Source organism: Delphinus delphis, chromosome X (assembly GCF_949987515.2).
Source record: "Delphinus delphis chromosome X, mDelDel1.2, whole genome shotgun sequence".
In the NCBI taxonomy this organism is placed as follows: Eukaryota; Metazoa; Chordata; class Mammalia; order Artiodactyla; family Delphinidae; genus Delphinus; species Delphinus delphis.
The window spans coordinates 54504595-54530150 of record NC_082704.1 but is presented as its reverse complement, the minus strand read 5'-3'; the positions used below and the strand labels follow the sequence as shown (position 1 = coordinate 54530150).

Sequence of the window (25556 nt, the reverse complement as noted above, 5' to 3'; positions counted from 1 at the left end):
AGGGATATAGGTTGCCCACTCCTTATGAGAATCTAATGCCTGATGATCTGAAGTGGAGCTGAGGCCGTGATGCTAAGCACTGACGAGCGGCTGCAAATACATATTATCATTAGCAGAGGGGTTTGAGTGCACAGAGACCATAATAAATCAATTGCTTTCAGACTCATATCAAAACCCTATTGTGAGTGGCAAGTGACAATTAAGCTGCATCTTACGGAGCAGACTGGACATAAGCAACACACTTCAGGTGTCACTGTCTCCCGTCACCCCTAGGTGGGACCATCTAGTTGCAGGAAAACAAGCTCAGGGCCCCCACTTATTCTGCATTATGGTGAGTCGTATAATTATTTCATTATATATTACAATGTAATAATAATAGAAACAAAGCGCACAATAAATGTAATGCGCTTCAATCGTCCTGAAACCATCCCCCCAATCCTGGTCCATGGAAAAATTGTCTTCCATTAAACTGGTCCCTGGTACCAAAAATGCTGGGGACTGCTGTCTTAGATGAAAGGGTCTTTCCCACTTTCCACCTCTTGTCAGTGTAGGTGTTCCTCTCTCACCTTTCTCTTTCCTCTCAATCTGTGAATCTCTTATCTATTCCATGCTGGCTACTGCTCTACTGCTTCTGCCGCCTTTCTATTTCAGTATATATGTGTATGTGTGTGTGTATATATATATATGTGTGTATATATATATATATATATGTATATATATATATATATGGCCAAAAAGTTCATTCAGGTTTTCCTGTAATATCCTACGAAAACCCAAATGAACTTTTTGGCCAACCTAATATATTATATATAACATATATAAGTCCTCTTTAAATTATTATCCTATTACTATTGATAAAACCTATGAGTAATGTCTTCACTTAAGAATAAAATATTGTCTTATTTGGTATAATCCATGGGCAATAACTTCCTAGTAGAGTATGCTGTCTTGGATTTGGGAAGATGAAACAAATTATTTCCAGTTTTTAGTTTTGCCTACCTTGGCAGAACCTCATAATTAAAAGAAAAATGATTTAATTATTAAGTTATCTGGATTCTAGTATTTACTGAGAATAAGATACTGTCATTGATGCCTTCTTTCCAGATGGTGTGATCCCTTGATACCTCTTATAAAATATAATACATAAGCATATGTATCAATAATTCAGGACCCATGGCATAAATCAGTCATGGTCTGTTCCAGCAGGTGGGGCAGGTCCTTCTATTTTCATACTTAAGATCTAATTCATAGCACATTATTCAGCCTATTTCTACATAATCCTCATAGACTCGTAAAGGAGAAATGCAGAATATACTTTTTGGTATAAACTAATGTTGACTCTTCTGAGAAACATTACTGTAGACCCATACAAATATTAAAAATGAGCTACTGTATTACACAGTTCAGCATTTTACTCAAAGACAAACTACAGTATAGCAATATAATTTTCTTAAAGAAATTTAGTTTTTCAAGTGAGAAACTTGATCTGTTGGAAAAAAATATTGATTATTGTTTTTTTCCAGGCTCCTTGACCAAATGACTATATGATTTAGATGGGTAGGTGTATATTTATCAGTACTGAACAATAATCATGTTAAGATTCATTAACTTAGCTGGAACTTGATAGTGTTTGGGGAATCTTGAACTCTACCTCTAACAAGCAATCTTATTAATGGGAAACATAATTTATTTGTAATACTCTACTCAGACTTTTGAAAAATGATTCTTAAAATGATATTCAAGAAATAGAAAAAAAAAAGAAAAATATGATATTGGGACTATTCAGAAAATTCTTGAGAAAAACACCTATCTTGGCTATAATACTTTAATGTTTACAAGAAGTATTTGTCATATCTCATATCTCATTGACACCTCACAATAAATCTGCAGAGAAGATGTTATCTCCATTCTATAGGTAAGGAAATTGAAGCTTAGAGTTTAACATTATTCCCTTGATTCTGTGTTCAGTGTCCTTTATACTACTTTCGCATCATATTTTTTAGTTTTAGCAGGCCACTGCTATTTATGTTATAGCAAGGGCTCAGAAAGGGTTGGGGGAACATACTGTGGATAAAGGAAAATTCTAAAAATCCAGCCCCCCCCAAAAATTGAAGGAACACAGCTCAATTATTAACAAAACTGGGTTAATTCATATCTTCATTTAAGGCAAACTGCACCTAGGAGGTTAAGCAGTTTAAGATGCCCAAATCTAAAAACCGAAAAAGAACATTTACAAGATTACTTTTTTTTTATATATTTCTATTGGTGCTTTATTAATTTGAGTTGATATTCCTTTTTTTTTAACATCTTTATTGGGGTATAATTGCTTTACAATGGTGTGTTAGTTTCTGCTTTATAACAAAGTGAATCAGTTATACATATACATATGTTCCCATATCTCTTCCCTCTTGCATCTCCCTCCCTCCCACCCTCCCTATCCCACCCCTCCAGGCTGTCACAAAGCACCAAGCCAATATCCCTGTGCCATGCGGCTGCTTCCAACTAGCTATCTACCTTACTACGTTTGTTAGTGTGTATATGTCCATGACTCTCTCTCACCCTGTCACAGCTCACCTTTCCCCCTCCCCATAACCTCAAGTCCGTTCTCTAGGAGGTCTGCGTCTTTATTCCTGCCTTACCCCTAGGTTCTTCATGACATTTTTTTTTCTTAAATTCCATATATATGTGTTAGCATACGGTATTTGTCTTTTTCTTTCTGACTTACTTCACTGTGTATGACAGACTCTAGGTCTATCCACCTCATTACAAATAGCTCAATTTCGTTTCTTTTTATGGCTGAGTAATATTCCATTGTATATATGTGCCACATCTTCTTTATCCATTCATCCGATGATGGGCACTTAGGTTGTTTCCATCTCTGGGCTATTGTAAATAGAGCTGCAATGAACATTTTGGTACATGACTCTTTTTGAATTTCGGTTTTCTCAGGGTATATGCCCAGTAGTGGGATTGCTGGGTCATATGGTAGTTCTATTTGTAGTTTTCTAAGGAACCTCCATACTGTTCTCCATAGTGGCTGAACCAATTCACATTCCCACCAACAGTGCAAGAGTGTTCCCTTTTCTCCACACCCTCTCCAGCATTTATTGTTTCTAGATTTTTTGATGATGGCCATTCTGACTGGTGTGAGATGATATCTCATTGTAGTTTTGATTTGCATTTCTCTAATGATTAATGATGTTGAGCATTCTTTCATGTGTTTGTTGGCAGTCTGTATATCTTCTTTGGAGAAATGTCTATTTAGGTCTTCTGCCCATTTTTGGATTGGGTTGTTTGTTTTTTTGTTGTTGAGCTGCATGAGCTGCTTGTAAATTTTGGAGATTAATCCTTGTCACTGATACAAGTTCTCGCCCAACATTTGGCAAAGAATACCAAAATTTATTGAATATGTCTATTAAAGTTCTATACTTTTTCCATGCAAAGCCTTCTTTGGGAGAGGAACACAATGAATAAGTCCATACAGTGTTAGATCACTTTGAAAGCTTCTAAAGCACTGTATCAGGGCCTAATGTCACCCTTTCCTTTTAGTCCTTTCTGAAAAAGACCTTAACACAAACCAGAAAAGGAGAGTTTCTTTACCTGGAGGTATTGCTGTCAGAGTGTAGATTTGAGTTTCTTGAAGCAATTCAACTGCATTTTTTATCTTTTATTGCTGTCAGAGTGTAGATTTGAGTTTCTTGAAGAAATTCGACTGCATTTTTTTATCTCTTTTCTTCTTTAAAGTGATATTTCATGTCTTTCTGGGACAAAATTAGCAAGTGGAAATCTTTTATAAGGCAAACTATCCTGTCTTCAGCTTATTACTCACAACACTGAATGGATATTGTTGCTCCTGTTTACATACGAAGAAACTGCAGTTCTGACAGGTAAAGCGACTTGGACAAAGTAAAGTGTTAGAGCTGAAATTTGAAACCGGATTTACATATCTCCAGATCACCATGGTCTGGTGGTGGAAACTAGACTACATATTTCAAAGACTACTACTAATAATAATCTGTGTATATATTTATTATATTTATTGATTGCCCAGTGTATGCAGATGTTTTATTTTCATAATCCATCTTAATCCTCACAGCAACCACACAATTTGTAAAGTATCATTTTCTTTATTTTATAAGTGAGAACACTGAGAATTTGCACAAGATCATACATCCACAAAGTAACTAAAACAGTGTTTGAATGTAAATCTCTCTGCCTCCAGAGCCTATAATCTTTCTTCTATGCTACATTGACCTTATAGAGGGACAGCAGCCATTTAATTGCCTAAAGTTTTAGCATACGAATTTTCTACCAAAATTGGTAATAGTTTATTTTCTACAAATATTGGTAACATTTGTGTCAACTTACATGTGATACATGTTAAGCACACATAAAGTAGCCAAATGTTACTAGAAAAAGTTCCTTTTTTTACCATAAAAACTCTCAAATATAAGTATGATAAAAAACATTATTTCTCAACACAGAATAAGGATTTTTCAACTTAAAAAGCCCTGTTTTGAACAATGCATCTGAAATAGCCTTGTGTATTAAAACATTAGACCATAGTGAAAACTTTTGCACTGAATTCTGGTTCCACCACCATTTTGTTATATGAATGGGCCAAGATTTTAACTTGTCTGCATTTCACTTTCCCTGTCTGCAAAATGAGACAACTTTCAATTCCTTTGGAATTATTGGGAGAATGAATTGAGACAGTGACAGTGTATGTTTAAAAAGGTATCATATTGCCAGACACAGTTTATGAGCTCAATGAATATTAGGTGTTTGGTGGTTCAGTGCAAAATGTACTACTATATTTTGTTAATCATGAATAAAAAAGAAAATGCAAGAAAGCATCATTATTTTATAAAAACTTTTCTGTGTTTTGATTGTTTTTCTCTATGATATTTGATATCATAGAGATATAAAATAGATACATATATCTTATACAGTGCATAATATATATACTTGTTGAAATGTGCTAAGCTTAAATTGGACTACTTTGTAGAAATTTTCTGATGATTAAATGATGTTATACATGTGAATGTTTTATGTAAACTATGAATCTATATATAGATGTAAACTATTATTAATATTGATCTTTTAAATGGACAAATACATAGGTAAATGATAATATACAAAGTTAAAAGGCAATATTTTCTTTCAGGTTTTTTATAAGTAGTTTTATCTTTTTATAGTTTACATTAAATTTCTTATTACTAACTGCCTTGTATTTCGTCTAACCCTCAATTATATTTCAGTTATTTGGAAATAAATACACCTTTTAAAATTGAATGTTTTGGCAGATTTGGGAAGAAAGAATATATACTTGCTCATTTATATAAGCTACATGGAATTTCACAGCTGATTTGGCTTACCTACCATGTTTTATACTTTACTTACAACATCTATTTGCTCATTTTTTAATGTACACAGAATCGTCTCTCATGATGACTTAGGTTCAGCTCTAGCTTTTTAAATCTCATATTTTCTGTCATGTGTTTTCTCCCGTACAGTCCAGCTATTCATACCGATTTATAATTTTCTATGAAAATACACCTGAGAGTCTAGAATGAATTTCCTTCAACTGGAAAATTATTTGTCAATGCTGGGAAAGAAACTTGATCAAGTATAACCAGGATCTCTAAAATATTTTTTTTAAAAAAAGGAAGATAAGTTGAAATAGTCAAATACCTGTTTGAATAGGTCTTCTAGGAACCCTACCACATAAAAGCATAAAATAATTCTATGTAAAAATTTCCTTTGAAAAAACAATGTCTGTTGTAATTGAATATCTATGGTTTAGACTCGGGCAATCGAGCTATGTCATATTTTATTTTCTATACATTAATCAAATATTCCTGAAAACCAGAAAAGCATCCCCAGGCAAGTGTTCTGTGTGAATTTCTTTTTACTGAAGTCAACAGGGACAAGCGAGGATATGGGAGAAATGGTTTTTAACCTAGTATCCTAAATACCTGTGAGATATATCAACCTATTTACCTCAAGAATATCTACCTATAAGGAATAAACTGTTTTGAAAATCATCCTATGCTCTCTGTGGCATTAACAATAAACTCTTGAGACTTCTTCAAGCCATAGATCCTGACTGACATTGCTATTAAATAAACCATGGTCCTCAGGACTTGAGATGCTGCATAATACCCACCTATCATTTTTCCTCACAGGAACTGTGCAAGTGAATTGCTGAATGAACAGAAAGACACAGTATCAGTTGTGCCTGGACTGGTAATACAGTGTTTTGCCTTAGTCACTGTACCATGAAATGTTGTATTACAATCACTCTGATGGTTTGATCACATTTAAAAATGGAAAATGCTTAGAGTTCTGCTAATGGAGGCATGCATTAAATACAATACCAATTCATTATAAACAGAGGAATTGCAATACAGTTGGAAGGTAGATGTGAGGCGAAATAGTGTTCTATTTGTTAAGGCTCTAGCAGCTGAAATATAAAATATTCCAATTAAATGTCAGTCAAAAAGATAAAAATGTTTTTACTAGTCACAAGTTTTTATCATAATTTTAACATTAAGAAATATTTTAAACTCAAATGAACTTATTTCAATCTTTGATATGTGTAGCTAGCTTTCTAATGACTAGTTTTTTTATTGAGAAAAATTGCAACAAAAGTAAAATTTTTTTTTTAATTCACTGACTGCTTTACGTAGGTTGCAAATTTTAACTCTCATAAGGGAAACATAACCATGATTGTTTGAAGGATGACTTTTCAAACTTATTCAATCAAATATCCATAGAATTAAAGTGGTTGAATTTTCCTTTATTTAGATCTTCAGTGATTGAAATGTTTCATTTCCCCTTCCCCCACCTCTACCCTTCGGCACTAAAGGTAAAATCATTCCAGTCAACAGTTAACTGTTCCTTTATGGTCATAACTTTTTTTTTTTTTTTTTTTTTTTTTGGTACGCGGGCTTATCACTGCTGCAGCCTCTCCCGTTGCGGAGCACAGGCTCCGGACGCACAGGCCCAGCGGCCATGGCTCATGGGCCCAGCCGCTCCGCGGCATGTGGAATCCTCCCGGACCGGGGCACGAACCCACGTTCCCTGCATCAGCAGGCGGACTCTCAACCACTGTGCCACGAGGGAAGCCTGGTCATAACTTTTAAAATGGAAAATCTAGTTACCTTTAAAGTTGTACATAGACAAAGGACATGAAATTGAATGGCCTCTTCTCATCAATCAAGTAACTGCTGAGACTGTCACTTGTGCTTTGTTCCCTGTCGCTTTCAGGATTAGAGTTGGCTAATTGTTTTGAAATATGGAGAATAATTCTTCCTTCTCCATGAGCAACATGGATAGCACCCTTCCCTAGCTTCCTCACCATCATTCACATAAAAAAGGCATCAGAGAAAATAACCACTAAATGTTAATTGTATGCTTTCTGTCTTTTACATGCTTCCTCCTACTAGAGTTTTTACCTTGAAGGATTGAAAAAAAACCTCAATGATCCCCTGACATATTGGTCTGTTTTTCTTTTGAAACTAGAATGCCAAACATATTGTAAAATCTGAGTCTCAAAAGTATTTTAATCTGAGCCTTCTATCCTCAGGATGTTTATATTTTGATTTGTTCTAGAGAACAGTTAGAAAGTTCTTTTGCTATTTTCTCTACTGTGCTTTACGTTTGTGATCGAGACAGACTGTGAAAGTGCTAGGGTAGAGGATTGAGGAGTGGGGCAGTGCAGGAGAGGAAAAAATGGCACTGAATAATCTTTTGACAAGCAAAGAAAGAAAATAAAAGAAAGGAGAGAAAGAGGGTATCCTAATCTACCCCATGTTTTTCAAAGACAAGTAGATTTGCAGGGACCTCCAATCCTGGGTAGCTTTCAGTTTTCAGTACAGACAGTCCTTAATCTTTTTGATTGACATCCACCTTTTTAGAGGCTAGTGTGACATAGGAACTATGGGTCTGTCTTTTAATAAAGTTGAAAAGTTTAAGATCCATTGAAAAGAGGCTGTTGTATATGATGTTTCTATTGACTTTTGTTTTCCCTTCTAAAATCATTTGCTAATCTATTCAATATTAATTTGGAAACTCAAGCTTCTCTTTAGAGTCACTGATCTTTGTGGTGATCCTTGTCTTAAAAAAAAAATCCACTGGGTAAAGTCTTTTGATAGATGATGGGAAGCTGTCATTTAGAAATCTCTTATTCTGTTTTTTTTAAAGCATTACAAGATGTAGATACTTATAGACAGCTTGCACCTGCTAAGAGAAGTGGCACATTAAGACAATTATTAAGATTATTCAAGAAATAAAACACAATATCCTAAACGTTCAGGCTGATAATCTGTAAGCTTTTGACAAAAGTTAATTTGGGGAGGCATGAATTATCTAGACAAGTGCCTGATAAATTAAATAGTATAACTCTTACCCACATCTCAAATAATGGCCTATATGGTATATATAAGTCTATCAAATTATTGTAGTTTTAAGAATCATTAATTCATGGAACTAAGAAAAATAACTCTTTTTTTCTAGCATTTTAATAATTAAAGAGCAGCATGGAAATGATAGAACTTTGGAGTTAGATAAAGCTTGGTTCAAAGCTCTGCCTTATTACTTATTCACTATATGATCTGACAAAGCTAATTAGTTTCTTCTACTCTCACTTTCCTCATTTGTATTATTGGCATAATAGTCCTTGCATTTTCATAGGGAGGTTTTGAAGATTAAATAAGATAATGTATATAATGTTCCTACATGGTGCCTGACATATAGTAGTGAGCTTAGCTTTTTGTTCTTCTTTTATATTGGCATTGTCCAATGATGAGCTACAAAGTAACAATAAAACTCTTCCAGCTCATGGAAAATGTACATTCAAGTGTACTTAAAATTAAGAAGGCCCTTTGCTATTTACAAATTTGTTGTGGCTTCAATGATGCTTTTCTTTGAAGAGCATTCCATAGGAAACTTTTGGGTTTTGAGCTCCCTTTTATGTTTTTTGAAAATATATCATGAATATCATATGATATTAGCACTTATAGATGAAGAAAACGTGTTTGCCACTGTTATTTTAATACCAGCTAACAAAGTAGGAATCTGTTTTCCTAAACTTTGCTAAATGCTAAAGTAATACAGAGCTATTAAATCCTCAAGAATAAAGCCAATTCATTTCAGTCATGATATCACCTAAAACTGAAATATTATATAAAAGCTAAACAATGCCAAATGGATTTGGCTGAGATCAAAAGCCAAACCTATTTCTTTTCTTTCATCTTCAGTGTTCCATTTCCTGGGAGTATGACCTTAGTCAAACATCTATTAAAGTTACCTTTTGATCTCAACCCCCTTTTGGGGTAAAAAAAATGTCAATCTTTAAATTTTTCTTCTAGAGACAATCACTCTATTGTATTTTAATGTTCCAGTAGTGTGTGAGTAAATAGGATTCTCTGATATATGTGATAGAAGACTGGTTAAATGGGACAATCATTTTTGTGTCAGAGACAAGAATCAAAAGGAAGCATTCTTCAGAAGCTATTAACTGGAAAAAAGTCCCCTCAGGTTAGTAGAAACATGTTAACTGGTCAGTCTGCTGCCTTTTTAGGTCCTTTGATGAAAATACCTTGTAATTTGATAACAGGTAGCTGCTCATTTGTAATGTAATTTTCTCCTCACCAGTCATAGCTACTACATGACTAATCAGAGGAAAATACTTTTTCTCCACAGATTTTGTTAAATAAAAACGTTGTTTTAAAAATATCTTAAAACCACTAGGAAGGATTATGTACTTTTCATTCTTTCTTTCATATATTAAGTAAACTATAAGGAAATTTCCACAACATATAAAAGACAAAAGAGACATGACAACACATGGTGATTAGTTGAATTAAACAGAAAAAAGTGGTGTTTGATATCAGTATATGTATGTGTGTGTGAGTATTATTTACCCGTATGTATGACTACATTCTGAGTATTGAATATCTTTATAACACCTTTTCTAAACCATTTTCTATAGAATGGTACATTCATTAGACATACATTTATTAAGTACTGCCTACAGCAAGACAACATTCTATATCCTGCCATGAGTACAAAACTGAGTAAGACATAATGCCCTGCAGTAGCCTTCACAACCTTCTTTTTAGGTGGGAAAGTGAGGCCTATGTATAGACATAATCATAATAAGGCAGAAAGTAACAAATATGCTTATATAAATGTGTCTATATAAAGTACTGTGGGAATGTTCAAAGAAGAGGATTATTTCCAATTATAGGAATTAAAGCTTTTTGGAGTTGATGGCATTTAAGTTGTGCCTTAAGGATTGTTTAGGCTGCAGCTGTCAAGACAGGAATAAAAGCATTCCAGACAAAAGAGACAATCTACAGAGGTGTGAAGATGAGCTAGCACTGGGTTTGTATGGGCAACAGAGTGTTCAGTCTGGTTAGAGTGTGCAGTATATGATGGAAAAAAAGTGGAGCTTCACTTTTAGAGTTGGGTGGGAGCAGATTGCAGGAGGTTATAAATACCAGATTAAGAGTTCTGGACTTTATTTTTTTACATCTTTATTGCAGTATAATTGCTTTACAAAGGTGTGTTAGTTTCTGCTTTATAACAAAGTGAATCAGTTATACATATACATATGTTCCCATAACTCCTCCCTCTTGCATCTCCCTCCCTCGCACCCTCCCTATCCCACCTCTCTAGGTGGTCACAAAGCACCGAGCTGATCTCCCTGTGCTATGCGGCTGCTTCCAACTACCTATCTATTTTACATTTGGTAGTGTATATATGTCCATGCCACTCTCTCGCTTTGTCACAGCTTACCCTTCCCCCTCCCCATATCCTCAAGTCCATTCTCTAGTAGGTCTGTGTCTTTATTCCTGTCTTACCCCTAAGTTCTTAATGACATTTTTTTCTTAAATTCCATATATATGTGTTAGCATACGATGTTTGTCTTTCTCTATCTGACTTACTTCACTCTGTATGACAGACTCTAGGTCCATCCACCTCATTACAAATAGCTCAATTTCGTTTCTTTTTATGGATGAGTAATATTCCATTGTACATATGTGCCACATCTTCTTTATCCATTCATCCGATGATGGACACTTAGGTTGTTTCCATCTCCGGGCTATTGTAAATAGAGCTGTAATGAACATTTTGGTACATGACCCTTTTTGAATTATGGTTTTCTCAGGGTACATGCCCAGTAGTGGGATTGCTGAGTCATATAGTAGTTCTATTTGTAGTTTTCTAAGGAACCTCCATACTGTTCTCCATAGTGGCTGTACCAAATCACATTCCCACCAGCAGTGCAAGAGTGTTCCCTTTTCTCCACACCCTCTCCAGCATTTATTGTTTCTAGATTTTTTGATGATGGCCATTCTGACTGGTGTGAGATGATATCTCATTGTAGTTTTGATTTGCATTTCTTTAATGATTAATGATGTTGAGCATTCTTTCATGTGTTTGTTGGCAGTCTGTATATCTTCTTTGGAGAAATGTCTATTCAGATCTTCTGCCCATTTTTGGATTGGGTTGTTTGTTTTTTTGTTATTGAGCTGCATGAGCTGCTTGTAAATTTTGGAAATTAATCCTTTGCCAGTTGCTTCATTTGCAAATATTTTCTCCCATTCTGAGGGTTGTCTTTTGGTCTTGTTTATGGTTTCCTTTGTTGTGCAAAAGCTTTGAAGTTTCATTAGGTCCCATTTGCTTACTTTTGTTTTTATTTCCATTATTCTAGGAGGTGGGTCAGAAAGGATCTTGCTGTGATTTATGTCATAGAGTGATCTGCTTATGTTTTCCTCTAAGAGTTTGATAGTTTCTGGCCTTACATTTAGGTCTTTAATCCATTTTGAGCTTATTTTTGTGTATGGTGCTAGGGAGTGATCTAATCTCATACTTTTACATGTACCTGTCCAGATTTCCCATCACCACTTATTGAAGAGGCTGTCCTTTCTCCACTGTACATTCCTGCCTCCTTTATCAAAGTTAAGGTGACCATATGTGCGTGGGTTTATCACTGGGTTTTCTATCTTTTTCCATTGATCTATATTTCTGTTTTTGTGCTAGTACCATACTGTCTTGATTACTGTAGCTTTGTAGTATAGTCTGAAGTCAGGGAACCTGATTCCTCCAGCTCAGTTTTTCGTTCTCAAGATTGCTTTGGCTATTTGGGGACTTTTGTGTTTCCATACAAATTGTGAAATTTTTTGTTCTAGTTCTGTGAAAAATGCCAGTGGTAGTTTGATAGTGATTGCGTAGAATCTGTAGATTGCTTTGAGTAGTACAGTCATTTTCACAGTGCTGATTCTCCAATCCAAGAATATGGTATATCTCTCCATCTATTTGTATCATCTTTAATTTCTTTCATCAGTGTCTTACAATTTTATGAATACAGGTCTTTGTTTCCTTAGGTAGGTTTATTCCTAGATAATTTATTCTTTGTGTTGCAGTGGTAAATGGGAGTGTTTTCTTGATTTCACTTTCAGATTTTTCATCATTAGTGTATAGGAATGCCAGAGATTTCTGTGCATTAATTTTGTATCCGGCTACTTTACCAAATTCATTGATTAGCTATAGTAGTTTTCCAGTAGCATCTTTAGGATTCTCTATGTATAGGATCATGTCATCTCCAAACAGTGACAGATTTACTTCTTCTTTTCCAATTTGGATTCATTTTATTTCCTTTTCTTCTCTGATTGCTGTGGCTAAAACTTCCAAAACTATGTTGAATAAGAGTGGTGAAAGTGGGCAACCTTGTCTTGTTCCTCATCTTAGTGGAAATGCTTTTAGTTTTTCACTATTGAAGATTATGTTGCCTGTGGGTTTGTCATATATGGCCTTTAATATGTTGAGGTAATTTCCCTCTATGCCTACTTTCTGGAGGGTTTTTATCATAAATGGGTGTTGAATTTTGTCAAAAGCTTTCTCTGCATCTATTGAGATGATCATATGGTTTTTCTCCTTCAAATTGTTAAAATGGTGTATCACTTTGATTGATTTGCGTGTATTGAAGAATCCTTGCATTCCTGGAATAAACCCCACATGATCATGGCATATGATCCTTTTAATGTGCTGTTGGATTCTATTTGTTAGTATTTTGTTGAGGATTTTTGCATCTATGTTCATCAGTGATATTGCCCTGTAGTTTTCTTTGTTTGTGACATCCTTGTCTGGTTTTGGTATCAGGGTGATGGTGGCCTCGTAGAAGGAGTTTGGGAGTGTTCCTCCCTCTGCTCTATTTTGGAAGAGTTTGAGAAGGATAGGTGTTAGCTCTACTCTCAATGTTTGATAGAATTCGCCTGTGAAGCCATCTGGTCCTGGACTTTTCTTTGTTGGAAGATTTTTAATCACAGTTTCAATTTCAGTGCTTGTGATTGGTCTGCTCATATTTTCTATTTCCTCCTGATTCAGTCTTGGCAGATTGTGCATTTCTAAGAATATTTCCATTTCTTCCAGGTTGTCCATTTTATTGGCATAGAGTTGATTTTAGTAATCTCTCATGATCTTTTGTATTTCTGCAATGTCATTTTTTACTTCTCCTTTTTCATTTCTAATTCTATTGATTTTAGGCTTCTCCCTTTTTTTCTTCATGAGTCTCACTAATGGTTTATCAATATTTTTTAACTTCTCAAAGAATCAGCTTTTAGTTTTATTGATCTCTGCTATTGTTTCCTTCATTTCTTTATCATGTACTTCTGGTCTGATCTTTATGATTTTCTTCCTTCTGCTAACTTTGGGTTTTTTTTTTTTTCTTCTTTCTCTAATTGCTTTAGCTGCAAGGTTAGGTTTTTTATTTGAGATGTTTCCTGTTTCTTAAGGTAGGATTGTATTCCTATAAATTTCCCTCTTAGAACTGCCTTTGCTGCATCCCATAGGTTTTGGATCATCGTGTCTCCATTGGCATTTGTTTCTACGTATTGTTTTATTTCCTCTTTGATTTCTTCAGTGATCGCTTCTTTATTAAGTAGTGTATTGTTTAGCCTCCATGTGTTTGTATTTTTTACAGATCTTTTCCTGGAGTTTATATCTAGTCTCATAACGTTGTGGTCAGAAAAGATACTTGATACAAGTTCAATTTTCTTAAATTTACCAAGGCTTGATTTGTGACCCAAGATATGATCTATCCTGGAGAATGTTCCATGAGCACTTGAGAAAAATGTGTATTTTGTTGTTTTTGGATGGAATGTCCTATAAATATCAATTAAGTCCATCTTGTTTAATGTATCATTTATAGCTTGTGTTTCCTTGTTTATTTTCCTTTTGGATAATCTGTCCATTGGTGAAAGTGGGGTGTTAAAGTCCCCTACTATGAATGTATTACTGGTGATTTCCCCTTTTATGGCTGTTAGTATTTGCCTTATGTATTGAGATGCTCCTACGTTAGGTGCATAAATATTTACAATTGTTATATGTTCTTCTTGCATATATCTCTTGATCATTATGTAGTGTCCTTCTTTGTCAATTCTAATAGTTTTTGTTTTAAAGTCTATTTTGTCTGATATGAGAATTTCTATGCCAGCTTTCTTTTGGTTTCCATTTGCATGGAATATCTTTTTCCATCCCCTCACTTTCAGTCTGTATGTGTCTCTAGGTCTGAAGTGGGTCTCTTGTAGACAGCATATATATGGTTCTTGTTTCAGCCAGTCTGTGTTTTGTTGGGAGCATTTAATCCATTTACATTTAAGGTAATTATCGATATGTATGTTCCTATTCTCATTTTCTTAATTGTTTTGGGGTCGTTATTGTCAATCTTTTCCTTCTCTTGTATTTCTTGCCTTGAGAAAGTTCTTTAGCATTTGTTGTGAAGCTGGTTTTGTGGTGCTGAACTCTCTCAGCTTTTGCTTGTCTGTAAAGATTTTACTTTCTCCATCAAGTCTGAATGAGATCGTTGCTGGGTAGAGTAATCTTGGTTGTAGATTTTTCTCCTTCATCACTTTAAATATGTCCTGCCAGTCCCTTCTGGCTTGCAGAGTTTCTGATGAAACATCAGCTCTTAACCTTATGGAGATTCCCTAATGTGTGCTATTTCTTGTTTTTCCCTTGCTGCTTTTAATATGTTTTCTTTGTATTTAATTTTTGAAAGTTTGATTAATATGTGTCTTGGCATGTTTCTTCATGGATTTTTCCTGTATGGGACTCTCTGTGCCTCCTGGACTTGATTAACTATTTCCTTTCCCATATTAGGGAAGTTTTCAACTATAATCTCTTCAAATATTTTCTCAGTCCCTTTCTTTTTCTCTTCTTCTTCTGGAACCCCTGTAATTTGAATGTTGGTGTGTTTAATGTTGTCCCAGAGGTCTCTGAGACTGTCCTCAGTTCTTTTCATTCGTTTTTTTTGATTCTGCTCTGCAGTAGTTATTTCCACTATTTTCTCTTCCAGGTCACTTATCCCTTCTTCTGCCTCAGTTATCCTGCTATTGATCTCTTCTAGAGTATTTTTCATATCATTTATTTTGTTGTTCATTGTTGCCTGTTTCATCTTTAGTTCTTCTAGGTCCTTGTCAAATGTTTCTTGCATTTTGTCTGTTCTATTTCCAAGATTTTGGATCATCTTTACTGTCATTATTCTGAATTCTTTTTCAGGTAGACTGCCTGTTTCCTCTTCATTTGTTAGGTCTGGTGGGTTTTTATCTTGCTCCTTCATCTGCTGTGTATTTTTCTGTCTTCTCATTTTGCTTATCTTACTGTGTTTGGGGTCTCCTTTTTGCAGGCTGCAGTTTCGTAGTTCCCATTGTTTTTGGTGTCCGTCCCCAGTGGCTAAAGTTGTTTCAGTGGGTTGTGTAGGCTTTCTGGTGGAGGGGACTAGTGCCTGTGTTCTGATGGATGAGGCTGGATCTTGTCTTTCTGGTGTGCACGTCCACGTCTGGTGGTGTGTGTTGGGGTATCTGTAGACTTATTATTTTTTTAGGCAGCCTCTCTGCTAATGGGTGTGGTTGTGTTCCTGTCTTGCTAGTTGTTTGCCATAGGGTGTACATCACTGTAGCTTGCTGGTCGTTGCCTGAAGCTGGGTGTTGCTTTTGAGATGGAGCTCTCTTGGAGATTTTCGCCATTTGATATTACGTGGAGGTGGAAGGTCTCTTGTGGACCTGTGTCTTGAAGTTGGCTCTCCCACCTCAGAGGCACAGCACTGACTCCTGGCTACAGCACCAAGAGTGGTGTGATCACAATTTTGAAAGGACGTTGTAGTGGATAAGGCAGTCTTTGTCCAAATCCCTACTCTGGAGCACGTAACCCTCCCCAGCTGCAGCAAATATCACTCTGGACTTTATTCTATAGGCAGTGGTGGACCACTAAAATTTTTTAATGTGGGTGAGTGATGTGAAAATAATGCTATTCAAGAAAACATTACTGAGGAGTAAGAGATTATGGGATGTACTGGAGGTGGGGTAGAATTAGAGCCAGGGAGATTACTTAGGAAGTTATTTAAGTAATCTAGCTAAGCAGGAATGTAGACCTATAAAAAAGTGATTGTGAAATTCTTAGTTCATTTTTATGGAATCAAGATACCCCTTTTAGTTTCATAATGTATGAGTTTGTAGTAATGCTGTTTAAAATGTGCTGTGTTTGAAATTACTGGTAGCAGGGATTCTAACTAAAAAGTTAAATGCACTTTGTCTATAAAATCTGATTATTTCATGTGGAAATTTTTGAAGTTCCTATGCTCTCAATTCAATTGCAACCAGCCAAAGGAAACCTTTTTTTAAATGTATCGGTCTTCCTGAGATACATGGCAGCTGTTAAAAAAAAACCCAACACGTATAACTAAATTAAGGCTCTGTTCTTTACAAACATAGAGAGTAATAACTTGTTAAAAAGTTATGTAATTTGACAGAGTTGAAGGGGCTTCATTACTACAATCACCAACAGGAAGAATGGTGGTATAGATCATGTTGAAATGATACCTTTAACTAGAGAAAGCCATTATTTATGACAATCTGTTTGCACAAATTACTACACTCTTAATGGAAACATGGTTTTCCAAAAAATATCAAAGACCTAGGAGAGTAACAAAGAAAAAGGCACAAATAAATTGAAATGAAAGGGAATAAATAGAACATAGTTTGGAGAGCTGGAATCTGGCATGATGATTCTGTTCTTATTTATTGGTTCCAGACATAATATCTTATTCACAGGAACAAAAGCCATGGAATTTCACAAGCCGCAAAAGATGGAGTTCCTTGTCTCATCATCAACATGGTGTAGTATTCCTAACATTTTGCTGGACCGATCTGTTCACATCTATATCCCATCTGTGTGTGTTTGTTTATCTCTAGCTATAGCAGTTTTGAGGTCAGACATTATTACCAAAATGTTTGGAATTCTGACTTAAAAAATGTTATAAAAGAGATAAATTTCTTTAGGGCTTCTATTTCATTTGATCCATTTGAGTTAGTTTCCCCCTTTAGCAACCTCAAGCTATTGGTTGAAGCAGAAAAAGAATGGTTTGTATTTCTCTCTGAATTTATTCTTAATAGGACTGTGACAGAATTCGGGAAATCAGAAAGTATGTGCCACCTTATAAGTCATTCATTAACCCCCAGCTCTGTGAAGAATAATTTTTATTGTGTGTGCATGCTTGTGTGTGTGTGTGTGTGTGTGTGTGTGTGTGTGTGTGTGTCCTCTATTAATGATCTGGCCTAGTTATTTAATTTCAAATTATTTTTCTGTCACCCAAGCACTAATTAACTAGTGTCATAACTCGTGTATGATCAGATAAAGATGCTTTTGAGCAGGATGGGTAGGAGTCAGAATTCTCCTTTGTAACTATCTGTTTTACTGGGCTATAATGAAATATTGGATGCTTGTAGTTCAACTATGTCATCTTAGTATCTTAACTGAGGATAATATTCTCCACGGCAATTTTAGGGGAAAATCATGCCCACTGGATTTTTTTTTAGTGTTGTATGGCAATACCTCATAATTCCCTAAACCCTGCCCATCTTGGCAATGATACTGCTCTCAGAAGAAAGGCAGCTCAATTTAAAGTAAAACTTCATATGTTGTGGAAGAATGCTTAACCATGTCAACACTCTGACAGCCAGATTTTTCTGGTCCTAGAAATTTAGAGAGTGTAGTTTTAATATGGAAATAACAATACCAAAATCTTTTATTATACTTGGTTATTAAAAATGTAATAGACTGGTATGTTTCAAAAATGACAAAGGTCTTGAGTTATCACACTGCATTTTATGAGGCAAAGTAATGTAAACTTTGAAAAATAATCTTGCAAGATACCTTGTGTCATTTGAAGATTCAAGAATAAGAGCCAGGTTCTCATGGTACCTATTTACTGTGGCTTGTAACTCATATAGCAAATGTTCATGTTGTTGTTGGTTGTTTCAGGTAGCTCCAAGTAATTATACATTCTGATAGCTAATAGAGACATAGTTATCTATCTATCTATCTATCTATATATATATATTTCAAAACATGTAGGAAAATATACATACAATTGAATATTATTATCATAGTGGGCATAATTTAGACTTTCTTCTTTTGTATATATTTATCCAGAGTTTTAGAATTAATCTCTTTAAAGTTTTAGATTTAAAAGAATTAGCATTCACATTTATTAAAATATTATACAAATGGAAGCCTCTGAGATGTGACCATACATTTATTCATACGTTTGCATCAATACACCTATGGTTAACTTCATGTGCTCCTTAAATTGCAAATAGGACTAATTCTGTTGCAAAATTTTTCACATAATTATATTTAATATAGCACATTTCTTTTCCTTCTAAAACAGATTCTTGACATATACCTCTTCAGTAAGCATAAGCATAAGCTGATGATAAAGAATGGCACCATCAGACAGTGAAAGAGTAAAACAAAACAAGCACAGAACTATTGGCAGCTCCAGTGTTTGAGTGAACCATCTCTTTCCCCACTTCTTATGTTTGTTGTCATGTCTTGGCAGGAAGGTCAGGCAGAATGTGATTGTGGAGAGAATGCAAAATAGTCCTACTACTAGAAAACCATACACAATTACTAGTGTTGGGCAAGTAAAGTAGAGCTTTTTCTTCCTCCTGGCAGTGTCCCTCACAATACCCATTGGTTATTCTGCAGTCATTCACTGGGCACCACCAACTACCCACTACTATGTCAGGCACCAAGGAATGCAAAAAAGTTAAGAATAATACAAAAAAAAGAATAATACATAGTTTCTTCAAGTAAGGAGCTTGCAGCCTAGATAGGGGAGACATGATTAACATATAAAATTAATATATGACAAGTCAATAAATGGTTATCTTGGAAGTAATTATTCCATGTAGACTCATTGAAAGTTAATGGTGGATTGAACCTCATATTTTTAGAACAGTTTTAGTTATATAATATAGTTAAGAGGAAGGTATAGAGATTTCCCATATACCCCCTACATCCACAAATGCATAGTCTCCCCTATTATCAATATCACTCAGCAGAATGGTACAATTGTTACTAAGGATGAACCTACGTTGACCCAACATTATAATCCGAAGTCTATAGTATACCTTAGAGTTCACTCTTTGTGTCGTGCATTCTGTGGGTTTGGACAAATGTATAATGACATATATGCATCATTATGATGTTACACAGTATTTTCAGTGCCTTAAAAATTCCGTGCTCTCCCTATTTGTCCCTGGCCCCCACCTCCCACCCTGGCTCCATCCCTGACAATCACTGATATTTTTATTGTTTCAGTAATTTTGCCTTTTTCAGAATGTAATATAGTTGGAATCATACACTATGTAGCCTTTAGGACTGGCTTCTTTCACTTAGTGATATGCATTTAAGGTTCCTCCATGTCTTTTCATGACTTGCTAACTCATTTGTTTTTAGTGCTAAATAATATTCCATTGCCTGGATGTACCACATTATATTTATCCATTTACCTATTGAAGGACATCATGGCTGCTTCCATGAACCTCATTTTTAAGACAAGAATATTGATTCTGGGAGAGTGTAAAGTGACTCAGATAGGCATATAACTAGCTATAGATAAGTCCAGATTTAATATCCAGACCTTCTGATTCCTCATACAGTATTTTTTACATCATAATTTGGGCCAGACAAGCACTCTTCTTGCAATTTTCTCAGGTATTTCCTGATGTTATATATTACACCTTGATTATCATAAATATGCAGATTATCTTAAAATGCAGGGTTTTCTGACCAATCAACGTTTCAAGATATTTTGCTGGATTTTTTGGGTTTTATTTAAGTAGTATATAAATATTTATGATGCAAATGCCATAATGTTGAATACAAATAACAAAGAATCATTTTAGTAGCTCTATGGGCAACAGACCATGGCAGTGTTTGAGAACTACTATTTAGGAGAGTGGAGAATCCATTTCATAGCTGATTCTCTGGCACTTATGGCAGATACAAGGGAAAACCAACTACTTACAAGCCATGAGTGGCAGTGATCTTCAAGAAGCCAATTACCTTTCTGGAAGGTGGTTTGTTATCAATGTTTAATATTCTCGTAGTGGCAGTTTAATACCTTTTAATGAACACAAAATACATTTGAATTGTCGCTAGTTGCTACACAGAAGTTAGCACTGCAACTTAATTTTAGACCAAAATAGATTTTTAATTTGAGGCTAAGTTCCTATTTATTTTATTTCTAAAGGAAAATGGGTAGGAAGTTTTCCTCCTGAATTTGCTATCTAAACAAAATATATTTTATTCAATCTAATTTTGAAATGTATTGCTGGTTTTCCACACAGGCAAAACTGGCTTTCCAAAAAGCAGCAGGAATACAAGTCTTATAGCTGCAGTGAGCAGAACAAATCATGTAGAGAAAATGAAATTCCACAAAAATCACTGATCACTTTTTTATATTAATATCCTTAGTGAGAAATCTTAAACTGTATCTTCCTAAACATCTTCCGATTTCCTGAAATGTGTATTTCAAAAATACATTTAGTAAACTGAATTTCCTTTTCAATCTGGAATGTATCTGAAGGCAAATTATTTTTGTTATAAATTTGAACTTGGCTAGGTTTGTTTCTCTTTCTCTCTTATTAATTCTGTAAATGCTAATCTTTCTCATTTCTATTAATTGGTGATATCTGCTGCAGAGCAATACAAAATCATCTAAATGTAGGCCTCACTTCAGTTGATTACTGTTATTATTGATTTGCTAGTCAAAATTAAATTGAGCTAATGGATCACTATTTTTTTTTTCAGCTTTCTTCTAAGAATGTGACTTTTTTCTGTGGCTGTCTGTTTCTATAAATTAAAGTTATAGTTCAGATGTTATATATTTTATTGTATAATATATATTTTTATTGGCACCATAGAGTCAAGCACATTTCAAAATAGAAATTAATTTTGGTTAACATGCTTGAAATGAAACTTAAATACTTTCTTTGAGCAACTATGGGAGAAAAATAGCCACAAATTTGGTAGTATGCCAGAATTAATAATCTTTTTCTTCTTTTATATCCTTGTTATCAGTTTTGATTTATAAGAGATCACTGTCTTGACCAAATATGTTTTCTTTTGCTCTGATAAAATACACATAGCATAAACTTTACAATTGTAACAATACTGTTCAGTTGCATTTAGTACAATACATTCACATTGTTGTGTAACTATCATCAAAAATATGGAACATTCCACAAACTTGCATTTTATCCTTGTGCAGGGGCCATGGTAATTTTCTCTGTTTTGTTCTAATTTTAACATATGAGCTACTGAAGCTAACAAATAAATATGTTTTATAAAGTGTCAAAAATCTCTTTGAGACTAAGTAGAAAAAGTAAAATAAGTTGACTAGTGAAACAGTATTCAAACTCATTTTGGTATATGAACTGTTAGCTTTTAAGTATTTCTCTGGCTTATTGAATTTGATAGGCATCTGAGAGACCATATTTCATAGACTAGCAGGTAGGTTTCTTATCTGGTGGGCTGGTCTATTTGAAGAAATCCTGCACTTGAGGATAGAAGGGCTCTGGAAGGAGGCTACTGCAACTGTTCTTAGCTTCCTGCCTTCTTGAACTAACTAGTTATGGGGACAGCTACTCTTGTCCTAATGTCAGAAATTTGAGGTGTTTTGTCACCCTTAATCTATATCTAATGCATACCCTCTCCTAGACTTATGATGGGATTTGCTGGGTGTGCCATTGCTGGTTTGAAAATCAGACCAATGGGAGGTCAGGGCTGCAAGGCCTTAGAAATTATCTTGAAAGGTCTACTCTATAATACTCTATAAAAATGCTCAAATAAGGTACCCAGGGACGTGTATAACTTACAAGAAGTTGTACATACCATTAGAAGAATTTTCATATCTCAAATTTTCATAAATAAGAAATGGCCTATCGGATGGTACCAACAACATAATTAATGATTGTCAGTGATGTTTAAAAACCAGGAACATTTCTAATTTAAAAGGATATCACCAAAGACAAGTATAACTGATGATTACTCAACAAGATAGTAGTTAGCTTTGTGTAAACTGTGAAAAATCCTGATATATATCAATATATATTGAATAGGTATTCCATGAAAATGAGTTTCATTATTCAAAAAGTTTAGAAAATGTAGTCTGCTCTCTGCCTCTTTTGGAAAATCACAGTAAATATTAGCATATTGTAAGCTTTGAAACTACCTGCATTAAAGAAGCCTGGAGCCAATGTACCTGAGTTTAAACCCCAACTTCAAGGTTTATTAGCCATGTGACATTAGATTTGTTTTTCAGTTTCTGTGATTGTTTCCTTATCTGAAAAATGGAAATAGTGTTGGTACTTCCCTCTGAAGGTTTTTGTGAATATTAAATAAATAAATATGTAAAGAACGTACAACAGTGTGCGGCATATAATACGGGCTAAATGAAGTTTGTTATTTTCAACCCAGTGTTGTCTCAATTGGTCATGGAAATCCCTCATCCCTCACCTCCCCTTTTTTAAAATTTATTTTGTATTTTTTTACAGCTTTATTGGAGTATAATTGCTTTACAATAGTGTGTTAGTTTCTGCTTTATAACACAGTGAATCAGTTATACATATACATATGTTCCAATATCTCTTCCCTCTTGCATCTCCCTCCCTCCCACCCTCCCTATCCCACCCCTCTAGGTGGTCACAAAGCACCGAGCTGATCTCCCTGTGCTTTGCGGCTGCTTCCACTAGCTATCTATTTTAAGTTTGGTAGTGTATATATGTCCATGCCACTCTCTCACTTTGTCTCAGATTATCCTTCCCCCGCTGCATATCCTTAAGTCCATTCTCTAGTAGGTCTGTGTCTTTATTCCTGTCTTATGCCTAGGTTCTTCATGACATTATTTTTTCTTAAATTCCATATATATGTGTTAGCATACGGTATTTGTCTTTCTCTTTCTGACTTACTTCACTCTCTATGACAGATTCTAGGTCCATCCACCTCATTACAAATAGCTCAATTTCGTTTCTTTTTATGGATGAGTAACACTCCATTGTATATATGTGCCACATCTTCTTTATCCATTCATCCAACGATGGGCACTTAGGTTGTTTCCATCTCTTGGCTATGGTAAATAGAGCTGCAATAAACATTGTGGTACATGACTCTTTTTGAATTATGGTTTTCTCAGGGTATATGCCCAGTAGTAGGATTGCTGGGTCAAATGGTAGTTCTATTTGTAGATTTTTAAGGAACCTCCATACTGTTCTCCATAGTGGCAGAACCAATTCACATTCCCACCAGCAGTGCAAGAGTGTTCCAGTTTCTCCACACCCTCTCCAGCATTTATTGTTTCTAGATGTTTTGATGATGGCCATTCTGACTGGTGTGAGATGATATTTCATTGTAGTATTGATTTGCATTTCTCAAATGATTAATGATGTTGAGCATTCTTTCATCTGTTTCTTGGCAGTCTGTATATCTTCTTTGGAGAAATGTCTATTTAGGTCTTCCACCCAGTTTTGGATTGGGTTGTTTGTTTTTTTGTTATGAGCTGCAAGAGTTGCTTGTAAATCTTGGAGATTAATCCTTTGTCAGTTGCTTCATCTGCAAATAATTTCTCCCATTCTGAGGGTTGTCTTTTGGTCCTGTTTATGGTTTCCTTTGCTGTGCAAAAGCTTTGAAGTTTCATTAGGTCCCATTTGTTTATTTTTGTTTTTATTTCCATTTCTCTAGGAGGTGGGCCAAAAAGGATCTTGCTGTGATTTATGTCATAGAGTGATCTGCTTATGTTTTCCTCTAAGAGTTTGATAGTTTCTGGCCTTACATTTAGGTCTTTAATCCATTTAGAGCTTATTTTTGTGTATGGTGTTAGGATGTGATCTAATCTCATAATTTTACATGTACCTGTCCAGTTTTCCCAGCACCAGTTATTGAAGAGCCTGTCCTTTCTCCACTGTACATTGCTGCCTCCTTTATCAAAGATAAGGTGACCATATGTGCGTGGGTTTATCTCTGGGCTTTCTATGCTGTTCCATTGATCTATATTTCTGTTTTTGTGCCAGTACCATACTGTCTTGATTACTGTAGCTTTGTAGTATAGTCTGATCAGGGAGCCTGATTCTTTTTTTTTTTAACATCTTTATTGGGGTATAATTGCTTTACAATGGTGTGTTAGTTTCTGCTTTATAACAAAGTGAATCAGTTATACATATACATATGTTCCCATATCTCTTCCCTCTTGCATCTCCCTCCCTCCCACCCTCCCTATCCCACCCCTCCAGGCTGTCACAAAGCACCAAGCCAATATCCCTGTGCCATGCGGCTGCTTCCCACTAGCTATCTACCTTACTTCGTTTGTTAGTGTGTATATGTCCATGACTCTCTCTCGCTCCGTCACAGCTCACCCTTCCTCCTCCCCATAACCTCAAGTCCGTTCTCTAGGAGGTCTGCGTCTTTATTCCTGCCTTACCCCTAGGTTCTTCATGACATTTTTTTTTCTTAAATTCCATATATATGTGTTAGCATACGGTATTTTTCTTTTTCTTTCTGACTTACTTCACTGTGTATGACAGACTCTAGGTCTATCCACCTCATTACAAATAGCTCAATTTCGTTTCTTTTTATGGCTGAGTAATATTCCATTGTATATATGTGCCACATCTTCTTTATCCATTCATCCAATGATGGACACTTAGGTTGTTTTCATCTCCGGGCTATTGTAAATAGAGCTGCGATGAACATTTTGGTACATGACTCTTTTTGAATTTCGGTTTTCTCAGGGTATATGCCCAGTAGTGGGATTGCTGGGTCATATGGTAGTTCTATTTGTAGTTTTTTAAGGAACCTCCATACTGTTCTCCATAGTGGCTGAACCAATTCACATTCCCACCAGCAGTGCAAGAGGGTTCCCTTTTCTCCACATCCTCTCCAGCATTTATTGTTTCTAGATTTTTTGATGATGGCCATTCTGACTGGTGTGAGATGATATTTCATTGTAGTTTTGATTTGCATTTCTCTAATGATTAATGATGTTGAGCATTCTTTCATGTGTTTGTTGGCAGTCTGTATATCTTCTTTGGAGAAATGTCTATTTAGGTCTTCTGCCCATTTTTGGATTGGGTTGTTTGTTTTTTTGTTATTGAGCTGCATGAGCTGCTTGTAAATTTTGGAGATTAATCCTTTGTCGGTTGCTT

At 35.2% G+C, this 25556-nt stretch overlaps 1 protein-coding gene and 1 non-coding gene across 2 annotated transcripts in view; one reads left to right on the top strand and one right to left on the bottom strand.

Moving 5' to 3' along the window:
• The window catches only part of DACH2 (dachshund family transcription factor 2), a 638130-nt gene that overhangs the window by 367798 nt on the left and 244776 nt on the right, over positions 1-25556 (top strand). The window lies entirely within an intron of this gene.
• Positions 21584-21686, bottom strand: LOC132419144 (U6 spliceosomal RNA). The gene has a single exon (XR_009518147.1). It is a non-coding gene; the product is annotated as a U6 spliceosomal RNA (small nuclear RNA).